The following is a 24,150-nucleotide window of genomic DNA, read 5'->3' as shown; positions in this document are numbered from 1 at the left end:
AGCATTCGACTAGCCCGTCCGTTTGTGGATGGTACACACTGGTTCTCACCTGTTTGATTTGTAAAAGATTGCAGACATATTTCATTACACGAGACATGAATGCAGTGCCCTGGTCCGCAGCATTTCCCGCAAAATACCCATCCAACTGAATAAATGGAAGAGCTCCTGTGCGATACCTTTTGCTACCGCCGTGCATAACGGGAATGCCTCTGGATACCGGGTGGTGTAATCCATGATTACCAGGATGTATTGGTGTCCCCCTCAATGTCTTCACCAACAGATCCACCAGATCCATTGCCACCCGCTCAAACGGCACCCATATAATGGGCACGGGAACCAAAGGGTTTCGATAATTTTAAAAAAAAGTTTTTCATTTCACCTTTATTTAACCAGGAAGGCTAGTTGAGAACAAGTTCTCATTTGTGCCCTCTGGGCTCTGATATGGCACTCTGGGCAGGTATGACAGTAGTCCTCCACAGGGCGCTTAACTCTGGGCCAGTGGAACTGATTCCTGACCCGTTCCCTGGTTTTCTCCATCACCAGCAAGACAGTACTAATATACTGGGTGGGTAGGAGTAACAAGTCTTTTGTCTCCCCATTGTGCTTTACTACCTGATACAATAAATGATGCTTGATGGCGAATTGTGGGTAGTGCCACTCTCTTACCCCGGGTAACAGCGCGCCGTCAACCATGATCACCTGGTCCCTCGAGGTTGGGATCCTCTAATTGGGCCGTCCCGAACTGGCCTGTGAGGATTCCCGTGTCAGGGGGTCCGTCTGGTGCCTCCACCTCCATAAAGGGAAGCCTGAGGTCCTCCTCGGACGATGGCCCGCTTCCGGGCATGGGGTCGTCTCCCTCCTCCTGGTGCAACTCAGGCCCAGTGGACACCTCTCACCACAGGGCTTGGGTTGTGCAGGCGACCGTCCTTTTTCCTCTCCTTCCTTCCTACCTCACACCTCCCTCATACACAGTGCCTGGAAGAGAGGGCAATCTCTACCGAGGAGAATGGGCACAGGCAGGTTAGTTACAGCCCCTACGCGGATCTGCCAGCATCCCAGCACACTGTCATCTCTTTGTCCCCTGGTTCATCTTTCCTCTCTCGTGTGAGCCACTGCGGTTGGGCCAGGGTCACCATGCTGCTTGAGGCCAGCAGAGCGCTGGTGTCCACGCAATCAATTCGTAATGGAACCATCAGAGGGGCCGCCTCAGTTTGTGCCCAACAGGAGGTGACTCGCCATCCGGGTTACCCCAGAGCTGGGGGATGCAGAGGGCATGGACTCCTCCCGGTGGGGCAGTTCCATGCAAGGTGTCCCGGCTCACCACACACATAGCAGCACCTATGATCTAGGTCTAGCAGTAGACGTCGTCGTCAGTTTGCGTCGCCCTCCCGCTTCACAGCCTCGGCTGATTCGTCTGGGCCCCCTTCAGCTTCTCACCTCTCTGTGTGTTTCTTCCCCCTCCCTGTCCTCTCTCTCGGCCCAGACCCCTTTCAGCTGGTCCTGGGTGTTCTGGTGGGTTTCCACAGCAGTCAGAAATTCCGCCAGGCTCTGGGGGTTCTGCATGCCTGCCGCCTTCTTCATCTCGTCCGAAGGTACCGATCCAGGACGACCTTATCGATTATCGGGACGGACGGTACATCGGTCAGTAGCCAGCCCCTGGTAATGTGCACCAGGTCGCTCATCTGAGCGCAGGGGGAGATGGTGGAGTCACAGGCCCAGTTGTGGACCAATAGTGCACTGCGTGCGAGGCTGAATCCATACCGGCTCAGGATCTCACGTTTGAGTCCCTCATAATTCGTTGCCTGGTAGTAGGCATTCTCAGCCATCCCGGAGAGTTGGGGTGCCAAAAGGCTGGCCCACTTGGGCTTGGGCCATCCTTCCCTCTGTGCCGTCCTCAGGTGCACAAATATGTTTCCGTGTCATCTACCTCCATTATCTTGACCAGGAACTGATTTGGGCCAGACTCCTGAGATATACCACCCTTCAACTGGGCTCCTCCGCTATCAGTCTAAGGTTTTTAGCTTCGTGCCTCTGGAAGCTTTGTTCCCTTCTGTAGGCTCACTCCTTGCCTATCACTTTGTCTTCTTCACGGGGTGCCAAGGTGTTCCCTTTATGTGGCCTGCACGGCTGGTTGGCACTCTCCCCTAATTACCTCGGGGTGCTCAGCCTGTGTACTCCCAGCAGTGTACACAACTTTGCTGCACGTCCCTCCCCTCTATCACCAACCCCTGGGGTAGACCTCCCGGATACCACAACCTTCTTATGTAGCGCACCGAAATACCATATCTGACTGGACAAGTCCAGAATAACAAATGTCATTTAGCACCACCCTCACATTACACAGAGCGATAACTGAATGTAGAGTTGTAAACACTCTATAGTCTAGGAGGTTCTATGGACTGTAGCAGCTGTCCAGCGAAGACAAGAAAACTGGTCTCTGCATCACTTTAACAGATGTGATTGTACTTCCTAACTCTCTTGCGTTGTGTTTTTAAAGAAAGGACTGTCCAGCCAGCGGTCCCAGTTGATTGGTGTTTATTATGATGATAGACACAAGGGAGCACATTAGATACGCAAGAAAACAGTATGCTGATGGCTGTAGGTTCGTGATTCATCTGTTAGCATGGAAATAACTGTGAATTAGCAGGAAGCTTACAATTAGAGCAGGCTAGCTAACTCGCTCTTACAGCCATAACATACAAAAGCACAACCCAGGATGCCCCCAATATCTAACAGGTACCGTACACCCATATATATACCTATCAGGACATGGACATAGTGAACACATTGTAAATATGAAATAATAATCCAGTATTTTGTAATGTGACCTACCCCTTGCATGTCAATATCAGACTAGGAAGAATTTACTTTCACGATCTCCCTCTATCTGCAAGCATCACCAATGGCATAACACCTTATTGACATCTGACTTGAACCAACCAACCATCGTCATTTTTATTTAACTGAACACTGAATAACCAAAACAACAAAGGAACAACCGAACCAGCTCCGTCAGGTGCGAAACACACTAAACAGAAAATAACTACCCACTTAGGTGGCGCCTCTGGAGCGGGGACCCTCGCCACCAACCCCGGACTGGGGACCCTCGCAGCGGGCCCCGGACAGGCGGACGACTCTGGCAGCGCCGGACAGGCGGGAGACTCTGGCAGCGCCGGACAGGCGGGAGACTCTGGCAGCGCCGGACAGGCGGGAGACTCTGGCAGCGCCGGACAGGAGGGAGACACTGGCAGCGCCGGACAGGAGGGAGACTCTGGCAGCGCCGGACAGGCGGGAGACTGGCAGCGCCGGACAGGCAGGAGACTGGCAGTGCTGGACAGGCGGGAGACTCTGGCAGCGCCGGACAGGAGGGAGACTCTGGCAGCGCCAGACAGGCGGGAGACTCTGGCAGCGCCGGGCTGAAGGGAGACACTGGCAGCTCCGGGCTGGAGGGAGACTCTGGCAGCTCCGGGCTGGAGGGAGAATCTGGCAGCTCCGGGCTGGAGGGAGACACAGGAGACCTGGTTTTGGGAACAGGCACAGGACTCACCCGGCTGGAGAGACGTACAGGCGGCCTCTTCCTTGGCCGAGGCACCAGATACACAGGGCTGTGGAGGCGCACTGGCGGTCTCGATCGCATAGCTGGCCCCACCCGTTCTGGCTGGATGCCAGCTTCCATCCTGGCAAATGCGGGACGCTGGCACCGAGCACACCGGCCTGTGAATGCTCGGCCGAGACACAGTGCACATCACCCCATAGCACGGGGCCTGATCAGTCACATGCTCTCCCCGGTAAGCACGGGGAGTGGGCTCAGGTCTCCAACCTGACTCTGCCACACTCCCCGTGTGCCCCCCCCAAAAAATTGGGGGCTGCCTCTCTGGCTTCCTCGCCAGCCGTGTTCCCTCTTAACGCTGGCTCCCTTCTCCTGCTGCCTCCACTCTCCTGGCTGCCTCCATCTGTTCCCATGGGAGGCGATCCCTTCCAGCCAGGATCTCCTCCCATGTGTAGGATCCCTTGCCGTTCAAGATGTCCTCCCATGTCCATTCGTCCTTTTCTCCACGCTGCTTGGTCCGTTGGTGGTGGGTAGTTCTGTAACGGCCAAAATGAGAGGCAGCCCCCAAAATGAACATAGAATGCCCGCCCTAGTCACACCCTGGCCTACCCAAAATAGAGAAAAATAAAAACCTCTCTATGGCCAGGGCGTGACACATACTTTGGAACTGTGTTGTGTAAATGATGTATCCTTCCTAAACCACAAAACTCCACTATCGTTTCTTAATTAGTTTAAGAGGAGATTAAACTCACAGTAGGTGTTCTTAAACGATAATGATCGTCTGAGTTGCGGATGCAGAATTACCCATCACACTTTTTTATCTTCATATATAAATCACTAAACCATCTATGCCTTTTATAAATATTAAATTAGACCTAATTAATATTCATAAGCAGCCAAACATGTTAAATTAACAATGTGAAAGTGGAAATAATACTGCTATGCAATGCCTGGTTTGATTTTGATTGTATCATCTTGAAATGACACTCTAATGAACTAAAGGGAAGTTAGGCCTATTTTACATTAATGCTAGTCAAATGCCTTTTTCACAGTGGGAGCTGCCGAATAAACTTAGATAGGGGGAGAGAGGCATAGACCCATGGTCTCTGGAGGGGCACAGCTATAATTGGATGATCCGAGATCCTCTTTTCCCAATTCCAAAAGTAAACAAAACGTGTCATGGAACATCTAACGCCAAATGAACAGCAGCATCATCAATAAATAAAAAATGTGTGCGTGGGTCTTGGAGAAGTTTGTCTTTGTTGTAAGGGCAGCAAAGCAGGTTGATATCTAGAAACGATATTCAGAAGGTTCAGTATCGTGGTGTTGGTTGTAGATGACGTCGAAGGAGTGTTATTACCGACAGGTTGCTATCTTGAGACAGGACTGTGCGCTCATAATCGGTCGTAGACATCACAGTGTTGGATGTATAGTTAGATGACTGTTAATAATTATTCCTTAAGAGTCTACTGACCCACCCTTCAAAAAATACATCAGATTCATGTTTTTTTTAGATGTTGCATGGGCTGCGTCTCAATCCACCGCATCCACCGATGTCGGCCTTCTGCGTCTGCCGTGGAAGGTGGCCGAGCTACAGCAGTGTTGCATGGGCTGCGTCTCAATCCACCGCATCCGCCGATGTCGGCCTTCTGCGTCTGCCGTGGAAGGTGGCCGAGCTACAGCAGTGTTGCATGGGCTGCGTCTCAATCCACCGCATCCGCCGATGTCGGCCTTCTGCGTCTGCCGTGGAAGGTGGCCGAGCTACAGCAGTGTTGCATGGGCTGCGTCTCAATCCACCGCATCCGCCGATGTCAGCCTTCTGCATCTGCCGTGGAAGGTGGCCGAGCTACAGCAGTGTTGCATGGGCTGCGTCTCAATCCACCGCATCCGCCGATGTCGGCCTTCTGCGTCTGCCGTGGAAGGTGGCCGAGCTACAGCAGTGTTGCATGGGCTGCGTCTCAATCCACCGCATCCACCGATGTCGGCCTTCTGCGTCTGCCGTGGAAGGTGGCCGAGCTACAGCAGTGTTGCATGGGCTGCGTCTCAATCCACCGCATCCACCGATGTCGGCCTTCTGCGTCTGCCGTGGAAGGTGGCCGAGCTACAGCAGTGTTGCATGGGCTGCGTCTCAATCCACCGCATCCGCCGATGTCAGCCTTCTGCATCTGCCGTGGAAGGTGGCCGAGCTACAGCAGTGTTGCATGGGCTGCGTCTCAATCCACCGCATCCGCCGATGTCGGCCTTCTGCGTCTGCCGTGGAAGGTGGCCGAGCTACAGCGGTGTTTGTCAGACCATGAGACGTCCCGAAAATCTGTCTTCTCACGAAAACGTCTGTAGCGTCCGAACCGTTTGAGCAACAAACTAAACACGACCCCACGACCCCACTGTGGAAAGGGGAGACTCTCATGAACACGAATGTCACGGGACTCATATGAAGGTCACCCATACAAATGAATCAAAGTATGGAGGTAGTTTTTCTTATACCTAAAGGGGTCCTAAAATTCTAAATCAAAGAGCTACATGATCCATGGTATGACCATCTTAAAACAACCCCCACCCAAACAGCTTAGACTTTTAGAGATGTTAATGTACCGGTAGGTAGAGGACTACAGAAGGCCTGGTACGTTAGGTCCAGTCTCAGTCAGTGTCCGAACATTACATCAGTCAATGTTGTGAAAGTGTTGAGGAGAAGAAGACAAGGTGAGGAGTGCTGAGGCAGAGAGTTAGCATGGCCTCAGGCCCTGGAGGAGACAAAGCTGCTGAGCACAGCACCCAGCCGCTCCACAGCCCCGGTAGGTAGCACATAAAAAGCATTCATTTCCCTTGAAAACGCACATATACACACAGCACTATCTCAGATGAGTAGTTTAACTAGAGTCTGTTGAGACTAATTTTAACACATTCATAAACTGACATTAGGATGTATTGATGTATTTGACTATGCAGTCCTTTGTCAGTTTTATAGGAAATGAACTGGTCTACATTTTACTCTGATAATGTTCGATAGTTCAATAAAACATATTGGTGTCCATAGGAGTCTCACTAATCCAGTGTTTAAATCAACTTTCCAGTGTGGAATGAAAGCTACATTTTCAACCCATTTTTCAATTAAGTTTACATTTGACTTATTATGCTTTTGTAAGACAAGGGCAACTTGTAGCCAATGAGATGTGAGAACACAGAGGGCATATTAATTCATTCATATAGCTCTTCTATAGGTCTTCCCTCTGTATGTGATAAAGATGCTAATATTAAGTCATTTGTTAGTGCCGCTTCAGCGGTTTGACTTTTCAGAGAGCTGCTTGACAGGGCTAGCCCTTGGGCACCCACTTTAAAAAATCCCTCCAATTTGCAATTCATACACATCGGGGGAAATGTTTAATTCCACGGCCGTTATTCCACTCAGTTCATTAATTAAAGAAAAAACTGTGCTACCATTGTCTCCTCTCTGCTATTCCTCCCGCCATCTTTTTTTGATGAGCTTTCTTCAGGAGTAATTGAGTCTGTTAATTAGACTGAATTAGACTCAAATTATTCGAACGAGGCCCAGAGCCGGGAGCCGAGAGAGAACACCATATTTCAAACAGAGCTGCTCCGCTCAGTTTTACCAGAACAGAGAACCCCCCTCTAACTCCACTTTGATGTCTCCAACTGTCGAGGCTACACTGGAAATAGATGAAATATCAGTGGGCTCCAGCAGCTAATTCGATCGTTTTGCTCACTGGGAGAGCTCTCCTTTGACGTTTTTGTTCTTTTTTTTTTAGTTCCCGCCTTTTTACAGACTTGGACTGCAGTTAAATCTGACCATTTCATTTCGTTATAGACCTACCATGGAACTTTTTATTTATTTAATTTTTTATTTATTTTTACTCCAGCTCACTCTTTATGCTCTATTAAAGGGGATGAGTATCCATCTTGTTTATGCCTCCTCCTACTCAGTGGCAAGTCCTTTGCTATATCACATTTTTATGGCCTTTGCCTTTAAGCTGCTATTTATCAAAGCTAGCCTTGGTTTTAAAGATATGAAATGAATCCTTTTTTTTGTGGAGATATGCAAAAACTCTACACACAGACACACACACACAGACACAGACACACACACAGACACACACACACACACACACACACACACACACACACACACACGCACACGCACACACGCACACACACACGCACACACACACGCACACACACACACACACACGCACACGCACACGCACATGCACACACACACACACACACGCACATGCACATGCACACACTTCAGGGCCTAGTGGAGGAGGCCTATCATTTCCATGTGGAATGTTAACACCTGTCACCAGGAGGTATGTGCACATTCATTTATACTGCAGGTATAAACCTTGAAACCCTGACAAGGAGTAAGGTTTGAGCTTGTGTTGCTATTGATTTTAGACACCTTGAAGAGGTGAAAAGAATGCATTTCTCATTTGGCTCTTTCCTCTTTCTTGTTCTCTCATTCTCTCTCTCTCTCTCTCTCTCTCTCTCTCTCTCTCTCTTTCTTTTCCTATTTGTGCCTCTTGCTTTTCTCTCAATCTCTCTCATGCACAAACTCACGCAAACACACACACACTACCTCAGTGCCTGACGAGTGATCTAACCCTTAACAATGTCTGAATAATTTAGCGCTGGCATTGTTCTCCTCCACAGCTCTTCTAGTCAAGCCAAAAGAGAGAGAGAGAGAGAGAGAGAGAGAGAGAGAGAGGAATATACAGTAATGACTCCAGGTTTAGTGGCACCATGGTGGCACACAGGCATGGGGAATGGAGATCAGTGGAGACTGGTGGGAGGAGCTATAGGAGGACAGGCTCATTGTAATGGCTGGAATGGAATGTATGTAACCGAGTCAAACGTGGTATGATACCGTTTGATACCCTTCCGTTTATTACATTCCAGCCATTGCAATGTGCCCATCCTCCTATTGCTCCTCCCACCAGCCTCCACTGGTGGATGTGTCTTCCATGTAAATGTCTTCCATTTTGGCATTACTGATGCAGATGTTCAGTAAAACAAGCCTACCCTGGAGCCTTGAGTCTCTCTTTCTCCTCCCCATCTCTCTCTCTCTCTCTCTTTCTCTCTGACAGCCTGCCGCTAAATTTGCCATGATGAATGGTTGACGTCCGTGCCAACGACAAGGAGAGAGAGAGAGAGCGAGAGAGACAGAGAGACAGAGAGAGAGAGGGGTTCCAGACCAAGGTGTTAATGGTGGTTCCCAGATTGTAGCATGAAAATCCCCTTTAGCTGCTCATAAATATGGTAAAGAGATGAAATAAGCTTTATCAATCATGAGGTTATAAATATTAGCTAGTGTGTGTGCGTGTGTGTGTGTGTGTGTGTGTGTGTGTGTGTGTGTGTGTGTGTGTGTGTGTGTGTGTGTGTGTGTGTGTGTGTGTGTGTGTGTGTGTGTGTGTGTGTGTGTGTGTGTGTGTGTGTGTGTGTGTGTGTGTGTGTGTGTGTATGTGTGTGTGTGTGTGTGTGCGTGTGTGTGTGAGAGTGTGAGTACCATGAATGGTGAACAGTAGTACTTGAGCCTGGCAACATGCATTGACATCATTCGTCACCACAATAACATGCAGAGGGACTTTTCTCTAGTAATGTTCATTGACATGTAAAGTCTTCCTACTAACATGTTGTTTTGATTATACTACCCTAATGATCCAAGTTCATGTTCTCTGTAATGTATAGGGGTGTTTAGTTTGTATTGTATGCAAGGGCATGTGATGGTATGTGGCATCACATACCTCCTCCACACTAGAGTCATATATTAAGAATATATACTGTATATAATAATATATTTTTTATGGTTCTGACCTCACCTATAGTGCATATCAGCATACACTCTGGGCCTGTTGGGCCATATATCTAGGGCTCAGAGTTTTCCTAGTCCGGTCACATGTTCAGGAAAAACTCCCTGCTTTAGGCCTTGTCCATGTTTACTTATAGTAAGAGTGGACATATCGACTATACCAATGCAGTTTCACTAGATTTAAAGACCACAACATGTTTACATGTTTAGTTTCCCTCACCATTCTGTCCGACTTTTCCCCAGTGTTCAAGAGTAAAACTGTCATAACCGCTGAGAACGCTCGTAAAACCTGACCAACGATTTCTCAGCAGCATGGTTGTGTTCTCAGTTCAGAAGCTGCCTGCGTATTATATATTATATATAAATGCCCACGTCATATTTTTCACGGTGGCGGTACAGATATAGTCTGTAGGAAGCCGGTTAGTTCATCCTCCACTCGTGTATTACCGTTTGAATGTCTCTAACTTGGACTGGCGACGACAGTTTATCAGTCAAAGTAATCCACAATACCTCTACGTCTGTAGAGCGAAGGGGGTAATTCAATATTCCTATATGATTCAAAGGCGAAATGAAAAATAGATTTATTTGACACCCGTGGCAAGGGACATTAATGTGGCTTGAGTTAGAAGAAACTCTGTTTTGAGCATCGGCCTTTCTCTCGCCATTCATTCTGATCTTAAATTGTTGTTTACCAGTGAAAGAGAAACGGGAAGTTCATACACATGTAAATTGGGGACAGTAAAGGAAAAATAAAAACAACCAACGTTTTACATCCTGGTATTTTTTGTTGGGTTCCATCAAAATGAACTTGTTTAAACAGTCCTATATCATCTCAGCTTTCGTTTCATCCATTTACATCTTCAAATAACGAGAGGTAGATTTCTTAAATACAGTGGCAGTTGACTTGCTTTGGGGACAAACCACATGGCACAAAGCCAAGCTAACTTCTATCCTGAGGCTTTGGTTTCTAACTGTGAGTTTAATAATGGCCTTTACAAGAAATGTACAACCTACTAGAGTTCAATAGCAGATCATCATCTATCATCTCTCCCATACTATCTCAATGACATCTAAGTCTGATAGACTTATAACATGTAGACAATCTAGTGAACTTTCCAATTGGTTTGTTTTCTAATATACAATACAATCCCACCGCCTGCTGAGGTTAAAGTTTACCATCTATCATCACCCGTACTGTCTCATGACACCTAGCTCTACCAGCCCTATAATCTCCAGACAGACAAGCATGATCCTGGTGGTGTTATTCTGTGCTATTTGTCCTGTGTGTACCTTTGGCCTTCTCTTTGTTTTTGCACCACCTCCTCCGGGGCGTGATCCCTCACATGTGGCCCGGGCGGGCGTATTAGCCCTGGAATCCCTTCGCCTCGACCTCTGACCCCGTGCTAATCCCTCGCCCCCAACACAGGGCGTGATCAGAAACATGAGTGGCAGCTCCGGACGCAACGGTGAGGTGTTTGTGTGTGTGTGTTTATGTTTATGTGTGTGTCCTTGCGTGTGTGTTTTCATCTCCCCATCTCATCTCATCTTTGAGACAGATATGTTAAAAAGCGTTATATCAATATCAATAGCCGTTATGTAATGATATATGGGATAAACGATACGTGGCTTTATTCCAGAATCAAAATAACCATCGGAGGACAAGATTCATCCAGAGAATGACGTATCATGCATACCGACACACATTGGGTTTGGCGCATTAGGCTTCTCCATCACTTCAGAACGTGTATTCCTGACACTTTTCCTCGGTGGCACCTCCAAGGTTTACGAGGGGGGTCACAGGAATGTTCATCCCATGTTACTGACCTTGTCCCCATCACGCTCCCCTACACACAGGGAGACGCTAACAGAATGCTACACTATAGCCGAAAACGCTGCACCTGTTCCACTAAGCACAAATGCGCTAGCACAGATTAGCTTCTTTTTTTTTATGTAACTTGTGGCTAATGGCTTCCTGTTTCATGGAACCAGCGGGCCAAATGTTAGTACAACAGCAGTAGAATTGGGTAATAGGAAGGCATTGATATGGTTGGGAAAGACAGCCTCATCTGTGTTAAACACACACACACACACAAACACAAACACACACACACAGAACCCAGTGTGTCAGTGCGCAGGTGAAACAGTACCTTAATCTGAGTGTTGGAGGTCCTCTCCACTCAGCAGCTGATGCAACACAGAGTCCATCATTTATGCTCAAGGATGAACCAGACGTGTCCTAATTAGTGCAGTTTCCCCTGTTAAAACACGTAACTGTATTACTGACCTAGTCCTCTGTCATTCTATAGGGTGAGAAAATGAACCCAAGTCAACCCAAATCAACACCCAACCTCATGTTCTCATCTACACTGAAGAATATCTTAAACCCATTTCAAATAATGAAGATTAACAATCATTACAAGGCTCCCTTCCCAATTGTGTGTGTGTGTGTTTGTGTGCACGTGCGTGTGTGTTTTCTCCGCGTTCATGTCTCGCAATGAAAGCAGATACCTCTTAATCCCGTCACCGCGGCAACATCATTAATTCTCTTAATGGCCACATTAACGTCAGGTGTCAACCACCATGGAAATTCCATAGACAAACATGTTTCCACCACACAATAAATCTACCTTATCTCTCTCAGTCTTTCTAGATGGGAACTAAAAATGGCGGGCTTTGTGTTCCGGGGGGATATGAGACCGGTGCCGTCATGCCTGTTAGGGGGAGCATTAACGATGCCGGCCAGTTCCTGACCACGCGGGGTTAAGGTGTCGCCCCTTCAGCCTTGAGCTGTGATTGAGTTACAGACACAGGGAGAGGGGAGAGAAAGAGGTCAGGGGGACTCAATCGGCTCTGTTGCCACTCCAGTTACACTTTGGAGTTTAGCCTACACACACACACACACACGCACACGCACACACACACACGCGCACACATGCACACACGCACACACACACACGCACACGTGAGTGAATGCACACACATATTTTCATACAAGTACACACAGAGACATAGTATGCATGCACACACACACACACACACATACACCGCATATGTACACACTTGAGCGTAAACCCACATGTGCAACTGAGCGTGTATGCGCTCATACACACACACAAACACACACACACACATACACACACACTCCTCCTCAAAGAAACCTGAGGTCATATGAAAGTAGTGGTGTGTGTTAGTTGTTTGTTCTTGAGTGTTTTATTGCCTTGACACACTCGAGAGGCCTAAGTGTTGTACGCTACGGAAGACTACTGGGGAAGAAAGAAATTCAGATACACAAACAGGCGCACACACACACACGCACGCACACGCACACACGCACACACACACACCAAATTTCTTGGTTAAGTTAAGGGTTCAGGTTTGGAATAGGTATAAAACAATACAACCTAAACCAATAGTATCTAGCACTGGGATTGAACACATGACCCTTGGATCTGGAGCTCGCGGCTTACACCCAAGACTACTTGATGGTAATAGCAGTCACCGTTTCCTCGAGTGGTCGGTTTTGACGTCATCTCCTGATGTCCTGTTTACCACGTCTAATCCCCCACCCACAGCGCGCACACATATCAAGTGATTGAGTGTTTCCCCTTATCTTAATAAAGCCCTTATTCAGCATAGTATAAACATTGATTGGTAATTTAATTCCCTGCTCAAATTATCCTCCCCACCCCCCAGCCAGCCCCCCCATCCAAGGTTGACATGAGCCTTGAGCTTTGGCAATACTAAATTATGCTCTATACCCCCCTTCCTCTCTCCCACTAGTCCCCCCCCCCCCTCTCTCTCTCACACACACACACACACACACACACACACACACACACACACACACACACACACACACACACACACACACACACACACACACACACACACACACACTCTACCCCCCACCTTTGGTGCTAGCCCAGGTGCTGATACAAGCAGAAATCCTGCACGCCCCATCGCTCTCCCCCCTGCCGTCGCCCGGACCCCCCATTCACTACACCTTCTCAGAGAAAGAACGAGGGATGAGGAGAAAGCAAGGATTCTTCTCCTCTCTCTGTAGGTGGAACGAAGACAGAAATGAAACACTGCAGTTTTTTCAGAAGATAGAGAGAAATAAAGAGAAGCGCATGGGGAGAGATAGAGAGAGAGAGAGAGAGAGATGCAGCAAGCTGTGTGGCGGCTGGAGTTGTCTGTGAAGAAGACCTGCAGACAGAGAGAGAGAGAGAGAGAGAGAAGACGATGCATTCGTGGCAGTAGTGTTCCAGATGCAGGATCTTCATTGGATCACCCTGTTGCAGGACAACTTTCCTGCAGTGCTGGAAATGTCAAATGTGTCGTGTATTTGAGGTTTAAAAAGGCTTTGGAAAGTTTGTGATTTCAACTTTTACATTTTTCCCTTAAGAAAAATTGAAGTCACCTGAGGTTGTGTCCTCCTTTTCTCCTGAGGAAGAAATACTGACCAATGACATGTATTTGTCCAAAGGGAGAGGGGGGAGAGGAGGGTGTATGTGTGTTTGCGGCCATCTTGTCTCATCCCATCAATATCCTCTTATATAAACGTCAGCTGTACCGTTTCACTCATCACTGTTTCCCATTCTGATGGCTTTATCCTCCGGCACAAGGGAGGGGACATCCCTCTCTCTCTCTCTCTCTCTCTCTCTCTCTCTCTCTCTCTCTCTTTGTCTCACTCCCTCGTTTTTCACTGTCTCTCTTTCTCTCTCTCCAGTTTTTCCCTCTCTCTCTATGTCTCGATTCTCCCTCTTTCTGTCTCTCGCTCCCTCATTTCTCTCTCATTTCCTTCTCTCCCTCCATTGCTCCTTCCCAAACTCCCCCCCTCTCTCCTCCTCTCTTTATCATTCTTTATCCCTTTCACTCCCCATCCCTCTCTCTCCTCTCTTTCTCTTTATCATTCTTTATCCCTTTCACTCCCCATCCCTCTCTCTCTCTCCTCTCTTTCTCTTCTCTTAGGGCGATGCGTCACTAGCCTGCCCCCATGAAACAAGTCAATGTTCTGCCCGCTCGGCAGGCGTATAATAAATCTGAAGCGGCTCTACGGCGAGCGCCGGGGATATTTATCTAAGTGGAGTGTGTCCTCCTCGGCTGAACGCGAGTGATTTCTCGTCTAAGGCCCCTCTTACAGAGAGAGAGAGGGGGAGGGAGAGGGAGAGGGTGGATAAAGTCCGAGAGAGAGCGGATAGTTAGGGAAATGGTGAGAGAGAGAGAGCGAGAGAGATGACTGAAGCCATCGGCAGAGCGAGAGACAGAGAGAGACAAATAATGCCAGAGAGAGAGGGAAATGAGAAAGAGAGAGAGGGATAACTCCATCGACAGAGAGAGAGAGAGAGAGAGAGAGAGAGAGAGAGAGAGAGAGAGAGAGAGAGAGAGAGACAGAGAGAGAGAGAGAGAGAGAGAGAAATAAGGCACTTCCTGCCGCTGAGCCCATAAAGCAGCTCTGTAGCGGTGATGGTGACAAGGCGAGCAGGGCATTAGTTGAAGCTGCTCTGCTGCTCGGGCAGCTTAAACGCCATGCAGCAGACACAGATCTGGATGAATGGCCACCCTCCTCCTTAGGGCCTTTCCCTTCAAAATCTCTCTCTCTCTCTCTTCTTTCTCAGAAGAGAGAGGTTATTGCTGCTGCTCGCCTGTGAGCGATTGCACATTACAGGAAATAGGGAAGGAGGGAGGGAAGAGAGAGGGAGAGAAAGAGAGGGGTGACCAATGAGGGAGAGAGATGCGGGGGAGAATGGGAGCGAGAGATAGAATGAGGTGGGAGAAATGAGAACGGTAGTGATTATGATGATGGAGGGATATTTCTATTCTACTGTAAAAAGGTGAAGCAGGCAGCAGAAGTCGATATCACAGTGTAAATCTCAGACTATCAGAGTAATTAGCGCGGGTGAATATTTCTGGACTCGACTTGTATTCTCTGCGTCTTGGATACGGTCAATGTTGTAATGTCCTATGCATCAAGTCCTTACGTGAAATGAGCTTTAGTCTATGTAGAATTGTGGTTCAGATGTCGCAAATGCAATTAGTACTGCGTTACTGTAAAACCACAAGACAGTGGTTGCTATGCAAGGGATCGTCATAATAAACTGCAGTGCTGTTGTTCTAGATTATCTATGCTGAACCCTGAATTATTCATCCCTGCATGCCTTTCTACATGAGATGAGCCCTACTTGAATATTACTGTATATCCTCCACAATTAAACCAGTCCATTTTGCTTAGCACACCAGGCACCTTCTAGCACCGCGTGCTAAAGTTAATTACCTATGATAACGATGTGATATATTGGGGATGTGGCTCCTCACTTAGAACATGGTATGAAACAAGAAGCTTTTAATAAAGTCCTAAACACAACACAGGCCTCGCGGAGCATGTCATCTGTGTGTGGGAGTGTGTAGTCTTAGTTTGTTGACACACACTATGAAACGAGAATGAGAGAGAGGGTTTGTTTGTGTTGTCTGGGTTGTACAGTGCGCTGCAAAAAAAGAATCCGCGTGCTGTTTTTGACCTGTTGCCATTTTTTTTCTCCCAAGTTCAGTCAACCAAACTTTACAATTTACATTGTGACAACGTAATCCAGATCCATCATCAACGCAGCTGATTGGTTGAAATTAGCAAAAACATTCTCTAATTCAAATAGAAAACATTAGCTTTCACTGTAACCATAAAATGCCTGAATTTCAGTCGCTCAACAAAAACCCAGAATTTTCGTGCCGAAGGTGACCTATTGTGGGGAGAAACATCGACATGTTTTTCAATTACATTAGGGTTAAAGGTTAAGACCTGTCTCACCCCTTAGTGCCGCAGGTTTTATTTCTTTAATTTGATTTCCAAAGCAGCTTTATGGAGAGCTCAGTCAGATAGCCTCAAACCTGTGTCATTCTAAACTTGTACAATATTACAACTACACAACAACAAAAATGCTGAACAGGAGAAAACAGCTTCCAGTTATTTGTACTCATCGTGGTAAAACACAAGCTTTTATTTCTACACGCTCAACATACTATAAACATCCATTGTCCTTGTACATCTACAACGTAAATCCATAACATATGTAGTGTCATATGAATATTAATGATATTGTTGCATTATTATGATAAAAACAGGCACTTTTCATTAGAGACAAATGAAGACTATTGTCAAACAATTATGGCATAATAACATTAGCAGACTCTGCGAGTCTCTTCATGATTGATAATATTAGGGGGGGGGGGGGGGGTTGATTCAATGGTGTCGGGGTTTAAACAAGCACCCATCTTTCCCTCAGGGGCTGTGCTTTTGCATTAGTCAGACAAATCTCTTTGTCAAACCCCTCTCCCCCTTGCACATTTTTATTCATAAGCGTTTGGCCTTAAGAAAGACATCAAACCAAGAATACAACGAGAGGTCACCGGCATCTTTACACAATGTTAACCCCCGCATTGATGAAGCTAATTCACATTTCCTCAGTTCAGCCCACAGGGGTTAAACGTAGGAGGAGGAAAGAATGAGTGGAAGGGAAGGGAAGGGGATGGGAGGGAGGGAGGGAGGGAGGGAGGGAGGGAGGGAGGGAGGGAGGGAGGGAGGGAGGGAGGGAGGGAGGGAGGGAGGGAGGGAGGGAGGGAGGGAGGGAGGGAAGAGGGATGGAAGGGAAGGGGATGGGTGGGAGGAGGAGAGGAGCGATGGAAGGAAAGAGGGGATGGGTGGGAGGGGGAGAGGAGGTACGGAAGGGAATGGGATGTCTGTGCATGTACGTGCACACGTGTATGTGTGTATGTGTGTGTGTATCTCTCTCAGTCTGCAGTGTCTCCCACTTGACCCCGGCCCTCACCACATGGGGTTTGCTTTGACGGCCCCTGTGTCGCCAAATGAAAAGAGGAAAAGTGAATGTTGTCCTCTCAGAGCTCATTGGAACTCATTACAATAACAAAGGGGGCATATGGTTGTGTGTATGTTAGTTTATGGCGTTGGCAGCAACCATATTCCTCGGCGTAGGGAAGCCAGGTGCTATATGACTACACCCACAGAGAGTAGACAAATCATCTGCTGATGGCTCAGAATGGCCTCAGCCCAACGGGGTTCATCTCTCTTTCACTGTCATGTAGGACTGACTGACTGGGCGGAAAGGAAAACACACTGACTGACTGGGCTTGGGAAAGAGGAAACACACTGACTGACTGGGCGGAAAGGAAAACACACTGACTGACTGGGCTTGGGAAAGAGGAAAACACACTGACTGACTGGGCTTGGGAAAGAGGAAAACACACTGACTGACTGGGCTTGGGAAAGAGGAAAACACACTGACTGACTGGGCTTGGGAAAGAGGAAAACACACTGACTGACTGGGTTTGGGAAAGAGGAAAACACACTGACTGACTGGGCTTGGGAAAGAGGAAAACACACTGACTGACTGGGCTTGGGAAAGAGGAAAACACACTGACTGACTGGGCTTGGGAAAGAGGAAAACACACTGACTGACTGGGCTTGGGAAAGAGGAAAACACACTGACTGACTGGGCTTGGGAAAGAGGAAAACACACTGACTGACGGCTTGGGAAAGAGGCAAACACACTGACTGACTGGGCTTGGGAAAGAGGAAACACACTGACTGACTGGGTTTGGGAAAGAGGAAAACACACTGACTGACTGGGCTTGGGAAAGAGGCAAACACACTGACTGACTGGGCTTGGGAAAGAGGAAAACACACTGACTGACTGGGCTTGGGAAAGAGGAAAACACACTGACTGACTGGGCTTGGGAAAGAGGAAAACACACTGACTGACTGGGTTTGGGAAAGAGGAAAACACACTGACTGACTGGGCTTGGGAAAGAGGAAAACACACTGACTGACTGGGCTTGGGAAAGAGGAAAACACACTGACTGACTGGGTTTGGGAAAGAGGAAAACACACTGACTGACTGGGCTTGGGAAAGAGGAAAACACACTGACTGACTGGGCTTGGGAAAGAGGAAAACACACTGACTGACTGGGCTTGGGAAAGAGGAAAACACACTGACTGACTGGGCTTGGGAAAGAGGAAAACCCACTGACTGCACTGTATGACCAAGTGAAACAGGGGGTTGAGTTTGTACCTAACTTTATTTATCGAGGGAAATCCTAATTTCACATAAAAGAAAGTAGGGAAGTGGATTTTCTTACAGGCTAAGCAATACAATGGAACAACTGATTTGGACATTTCTTATTACATCTCAATTACAATACCAGCTAGCTAACCCTTTGAATAAAAAAACAAACATATTCATTCCAAACCTGATGACCCTAACATCATTTACCCATCCCTCACCCATCCCTCAACAGAAAGAACTAACCTGCAGCACTATAGACTCCAATCTAGCAGCCCCTTCCACACAAAGAGCTCTCTCCGTCATGAATAGGCAGCTCCACCCTAATGGCAATTCAATAAACTCCCCCTATTCTAAATGAACAGCCCAATCCTCCTTGGCATCTGCTGCGGGCCAACCTCGCCAGACGCTCGTCTTGTAAGAGGGCCATTGCTAGCTAATTGAAAGACTGTTGTGGCAGGAGAGAGGGAGAGGGGCAGAGAGACAGAGACAGAGACAGAGAGAGACAGAGCAAGAGACAGAGAGAGAGCAAGAGAGACAGAGACAGAGACAGAGAGAGACAGAGCAAGAGACAGAGAGAGAGCAAGAGAGACAGAGACAGAGAGAAAGAGAGAGAGAGAGAGAGAGAGAGAGAGAGAGAGAGAGAGAGAGAGCGTCATCCCATCTTCCCTCTCAGGAACAGCTGACCTGTGGTGGTCCAGTTCCCAGACGGCCATGTTGTTCTAGCCCGTCTGAGCAGCTCATTCACAGATCTAACACCCGTCAGATAATTATTGGGGACCTTTGGGTTTTGTACAATCATTAAATGATTGGTGTGGGTTGGGATACATTGAACATGTTGCTCTCTACATAGTCACTTGTGACAGATGATACAAAGTAGCTTGCCAGTTCAAGACTTGGTTCTGGCTATCGAGATTACTGTCATAACCTATGGTTCTCATGTTAACTTTTGGAAGGAAATTTACACTGGATTTCAGTGATATATAAATTCATACAGACCCTACCGAAAGTCTACACACCCCTTCCACAACTGTCACATTTTGCTACCTTAAAATAACATCTAAAAAAGGATTCAATTATATTTTTTCCTCTTCAGATCTACACGACCTGTTCCACATTTTCAAAGTGAAAGATAAAGTAGGCTATTGAACATTTCCTAGATGGATAAAACACATAAAAGAAGGTGTATTTATTGCGTATGTCTTCACAACCCAGAGTTAATACTCGGTGGAAACACCTTTGGCAACAATCACAGCTGTAATTCATTTTGAATATGATTCTACCAACTCTGCACAACTCTTAGGGCAACATACAGTGCCTTGCGAAAGTATTCGGCCCCCTTGAACTTTGCGACCTTTTGCCACATTTCAGGCTTCAAACATAAAGATGTAAAACTGTATTTTTTTGTGAAAAATCAACAACAAGTGGGACACAATCATGAAGTGGAACGACATTTATTGGATATTTCAAACATTTTTAACAAATCAAAAACTGAAAAATTGGGCGTGCAAAATTATTCAGCCCCCTTAAGTTAATACTTTGTAGCGCCACCTTTTGCTGCGATTACAGCTGTAAGTCGCTTGGGGTATGTCTCTATCAGTTTTGCACATCGAGAGACTGAATTTTTTTCCCATTCCTCCTTGCAAAACAGCTCGAGCTCAGTGAGGTTGGATGGAGAGCATTTGTGAACAGCAGTTTTCAGTTCTTTCCACAGATTCTCGATTGGATTCAGGTCTGGACTTTGACTTGGCCATTCTAACACCTGGATATGTTTATTTTTGAACCATTCCATTGTAGATTTTGCTTTATGTTTTGGATCATTGTCTTGTTGGAAGACAAATCTCCGTCCCAGTCTCAGGTCTTTTGCAGACTCCATCAGGTTTTCTTCCAGAATGGTCCTGTATTTGGCTCCATCCATCTTCCCATCAATTTTAACCATCTTCCCTGTCCCTGCTGAAGAAAAGCAGGCCCAAACCATGATGCTGCCACCACCATGTTTGACAGTGGGGATGGTGTGTTCAGGGTGATGAGCTGTGTTGCTTTTACGCCAAACATAACGTTTTGCATTGTTGCCAAAAAGTTCAATTTTGGTTTCATCTGACCAGAGCACCTTCTTCCACTTTTTATGGATATCTTTAAGAAATGGCTTTCTTCTTGCCACTCTTCAATAAAGGCCAGATTTGTGCAATATACGACTGATTGTTGTCCTATGGACAGAGTCTCCCACCTCAGCTGTAGATCTCTGCAGTTCATCCAGAGTGATCATGGGCCTCTTGGCTGCATCTCTGACCAGTCTTCTCCTTGTATGACCTGAAAGTTTAGAGGGACGGCCAGGTCTTGGTAGATTTGCAGTGGTCTGATACTCCTTCCATTTCAATATTATCGCTTGCACAGTGCTCCTTGGGATGTTTAAAGCTTGGGAAATATTTTTGTATCCAAATCCGGCTTTAAACTTCTTCACAACAGTATCTCGGACCTGCCTGGTGTGTTCCTTGTTCTTCATGATGCTCTCTGCGCTTTTAACGGACCTCTGAGACTATCACAGTGCAGGTGCATTTATACGGAGACTTGATTACACACAGGTGGATTGTATTTATCATCATTAGTCATTTAGGTCAACATTGGATCATTCAGAGATCCTCACTGAACTTCTGGAGAGAGTTTGCTGCACTGAAAGTAAAGGGGCTGAATAATTTTGCACGCCCAATTTTTCAGTTTTTGATTTGTTAAAAAAGTTTGATATATCCAATAAATGTCGTTCCACTTCATGATTGTGTCCCACTTGTTGTTGATTCTTCACAAAAAAATACAGTTTTATATCTTTATGTTTGAAGCCTGAAATGTGGCAAAAGGTCGCAAAGTTCAAGGGGGCCGAATACTTTCGCAAGGCACTGTATATCCTTTTTTTTATTGCACAAGCTCAGTAAATTTGTTTGGGAATCATTGATGGACAACAATATTCAAACCTTATCTCTGATTTTCAAGCAGTTTTATTGTCAGGACTGAGACTGGACCACTCAGACCCCTTGACTTTTTCCACATTTGCTTACGTTACAGCCTTATTCTAAAATGTATTAAAATATTTGTTTTACCTCGTCAATCTACACACAATACCCCATAATGACAAAGCGAAAACAGGTTTTTATAAATGTTTGCACATTTATAAAATACAAATAAAATAAATACCTTAGTTACATAAGTATTCAGGCCCTTTGCTTTGAGACTCAAAATTGAGCGCAGGTGCATCCTGTTTCCATTGATCATCCTTGAGATGTTTCTACAACTTGATTCAATTGATTGGACATGATTTGGAAAGGCACACACTATGTCTATTTAAGGTCCCACAGTTGACAGTGTATGTCAGAGCAAAAACCAAGACAGGATGTCGAAGAAATTGTCTGTAGAGCTCCGAGACAGGATTGTGTCGAAGCACAGATCTGGGGAAGGGTACCAAAACATTTCTGCATCATTGAAGGTGCACAAGAACACAGTGGCCTCCATCATTCTTAAATGAAAGAAGTTTAGAACCACCAAGAGCTGAGCAATCGGGGGAGAAGGGCCTTGGTCAGGGAGTTGACCAAGAACCTGATGGTCACTCTGACAGAGCTCTAGAGTTCCTCTGTGGAGATGAGAGAACCTTCCAGAAAGATAAACATCACTGCATCATTCCACCAATCAGGCCTTTATGGTAGAGTGGCCAGACAGAAGCCACTCCTCAGTAAAAGGCACATGACAGCCCACTTGCAGTTTGCCAAAAGACACCTAAAGACTCTCAGAACATGAGAAACAAGATTCTCTGGTCTGATGAAACCAAGATTGAACTCTTTGACCTGAATGCCAAGCATCACGTCTGGAGGAAATCTGACACCATCCCTACGGTGATGCATGGTGGTGGCAGCATCATGCTGTGGGGATGTTTTTCAGCGGCAGGGACTGGGAGACTAGTCAGGATCGAGGGAAAGATGAACAGAGCAAGGTACAGAGAGATGAATACTTTCTGAATCCACTGTATGTTGCCATGAGAGTTGTGCAGAGTTGGTAGAATCTAATTCAACAGGCTTTACAGCTGTAATTGCTGCCAAAGGTGTTTCCACCAAGTATTAACTCTGGGGTTTGAAGACATACGCAATCAATACAAATCATTTTGAAAAATATTTTATTAATTTAGAAAATGTTCTACACTTTTGCTAAATGTGGATCATGATGTGGAGATTTGTGGGACAAACATCGATTTCAATCCCTTTTAAGAACGAATGTGACAACTGTGCAAGGGGTGAGTAGACTTTCACTAGGCACTGTACAAGTATGAATACACTGTATGGATTGAAATCCTTTGAACACATGGCTCTCAAGCCATCAAGTTCTTTATTGACTTTTGTGAAGAATTGTACACTCTATTTCAGTAAAACTCTCATTTGAATCCAAAGTTTACAGTGTTGATTATTGTGAGAGGATGGTTCCACCACCGTCTCCCCTTCATCCATATCTTTCCATACTCTCCTGTAATTGTAGTTCCATTACATCAAATAAAACTAATCTAATGAAAATCAAATGAAAACTAAGGATTGCCGTCATCATTTCTCCCCAGGTCTCCTCTGACAGTTTACATTATCAAAACCCAATGAATATGAATATAAACAACATAAACTATACAGGTCGCAGCCAGTTAACTCTCCCAAGCCCTTCAACGCTATAGTTTACTGCATTACTGAACTGAGAGATGTATATGAGGGAGAAAACTCATTCAAGTGAAGTATGCTGCTGGTATAGAGGAATCCGTGGTAGTATGAATGCAGGTCGAATGTGTAGCACTCTTTCCATTGAAATATGTTAGCCTATGCTCTTATGAGGGCAATTCCGCCACTTTTCATATTTATCTTCTCCAGCACCATACCAGTGTCTACATACTGTACGTGAAAAACTGCACGTTTCTATGATCTGTGGTTAAAAAGAGAGGAAAGTTCCTAAAAAATTATTTTCTGTGGATTAAAGTTTTTTTTTTTTAAACAGTGATTTTCAAAACCTGCAAAGAGTTTCTTGCTTACTGGAGGGTTTTAGTTGCTCCGCATGGCACCATGAATCTCACAGTGTTAGACCATCACTGGTTGAAATCTTTTAACCTTTGATGATGTCATCGCGTATAACTTTTTTACTTTATCTTTTTCCCCCCCGTCAAAATGTAGAAATGCACCGTTTTCACATAATGCTGACACTGGTATGTGTGCTGGAGGTGATGGAAATTAGGTTGAAAAGTGATGGAGTTGCCCTTTAAAGACCCAATCTGCCGTTTCAACAGCTTGACCATTGACTGACCATTGAACAGAAGCAAATAATGCAGAATGTACTCAGAAGGATTCAGGTCACGAGCAGTAGGGTTATGTCTTGCACCCATTGACACTGACACTCCCTCCGTAGAAAACAACAGCGACTATATGCTTTGATTTAGATGGACATGATTAAAAAGTCACAACCTCCATCAGTAGTATTCCTTTAGAAGTAATAGAAAGGTCCTACAGTTAAGCACCTTGCCACTCTCTACCCAGCCAGTGACGCTGACGCAGGTTGTGGCAGGTAGCCTAGCAGTTAAGCACCATGCCACTCTCTACCCAGCCAGTGACGCTGACGCGGGTTGTGGCAGGTAGCCTAGCAGTTAAGCACCATGCCACTCTCTACCCAGCCAGTGACGCTGACGTGGGTTGTGGCAG

The sequence above is a fragment of the Oncorhynchus kisutch genome, linkage group LG20 (assembly GCF_002021735.2).
Source record: "Oncorhynchus kisutch isolate 150728-3 linkage group LG20, Okis_V2, whole genome shotgun sequence".
NCBI lineage: Eukaryota > Metazoa > Chordata > Actinopteri > Salmoniformes > Salmonidae > Oncorhynchus > Oncorhynchus kisutch.
Note: the sequence above shows the minus strand (reverse complement) of the source record.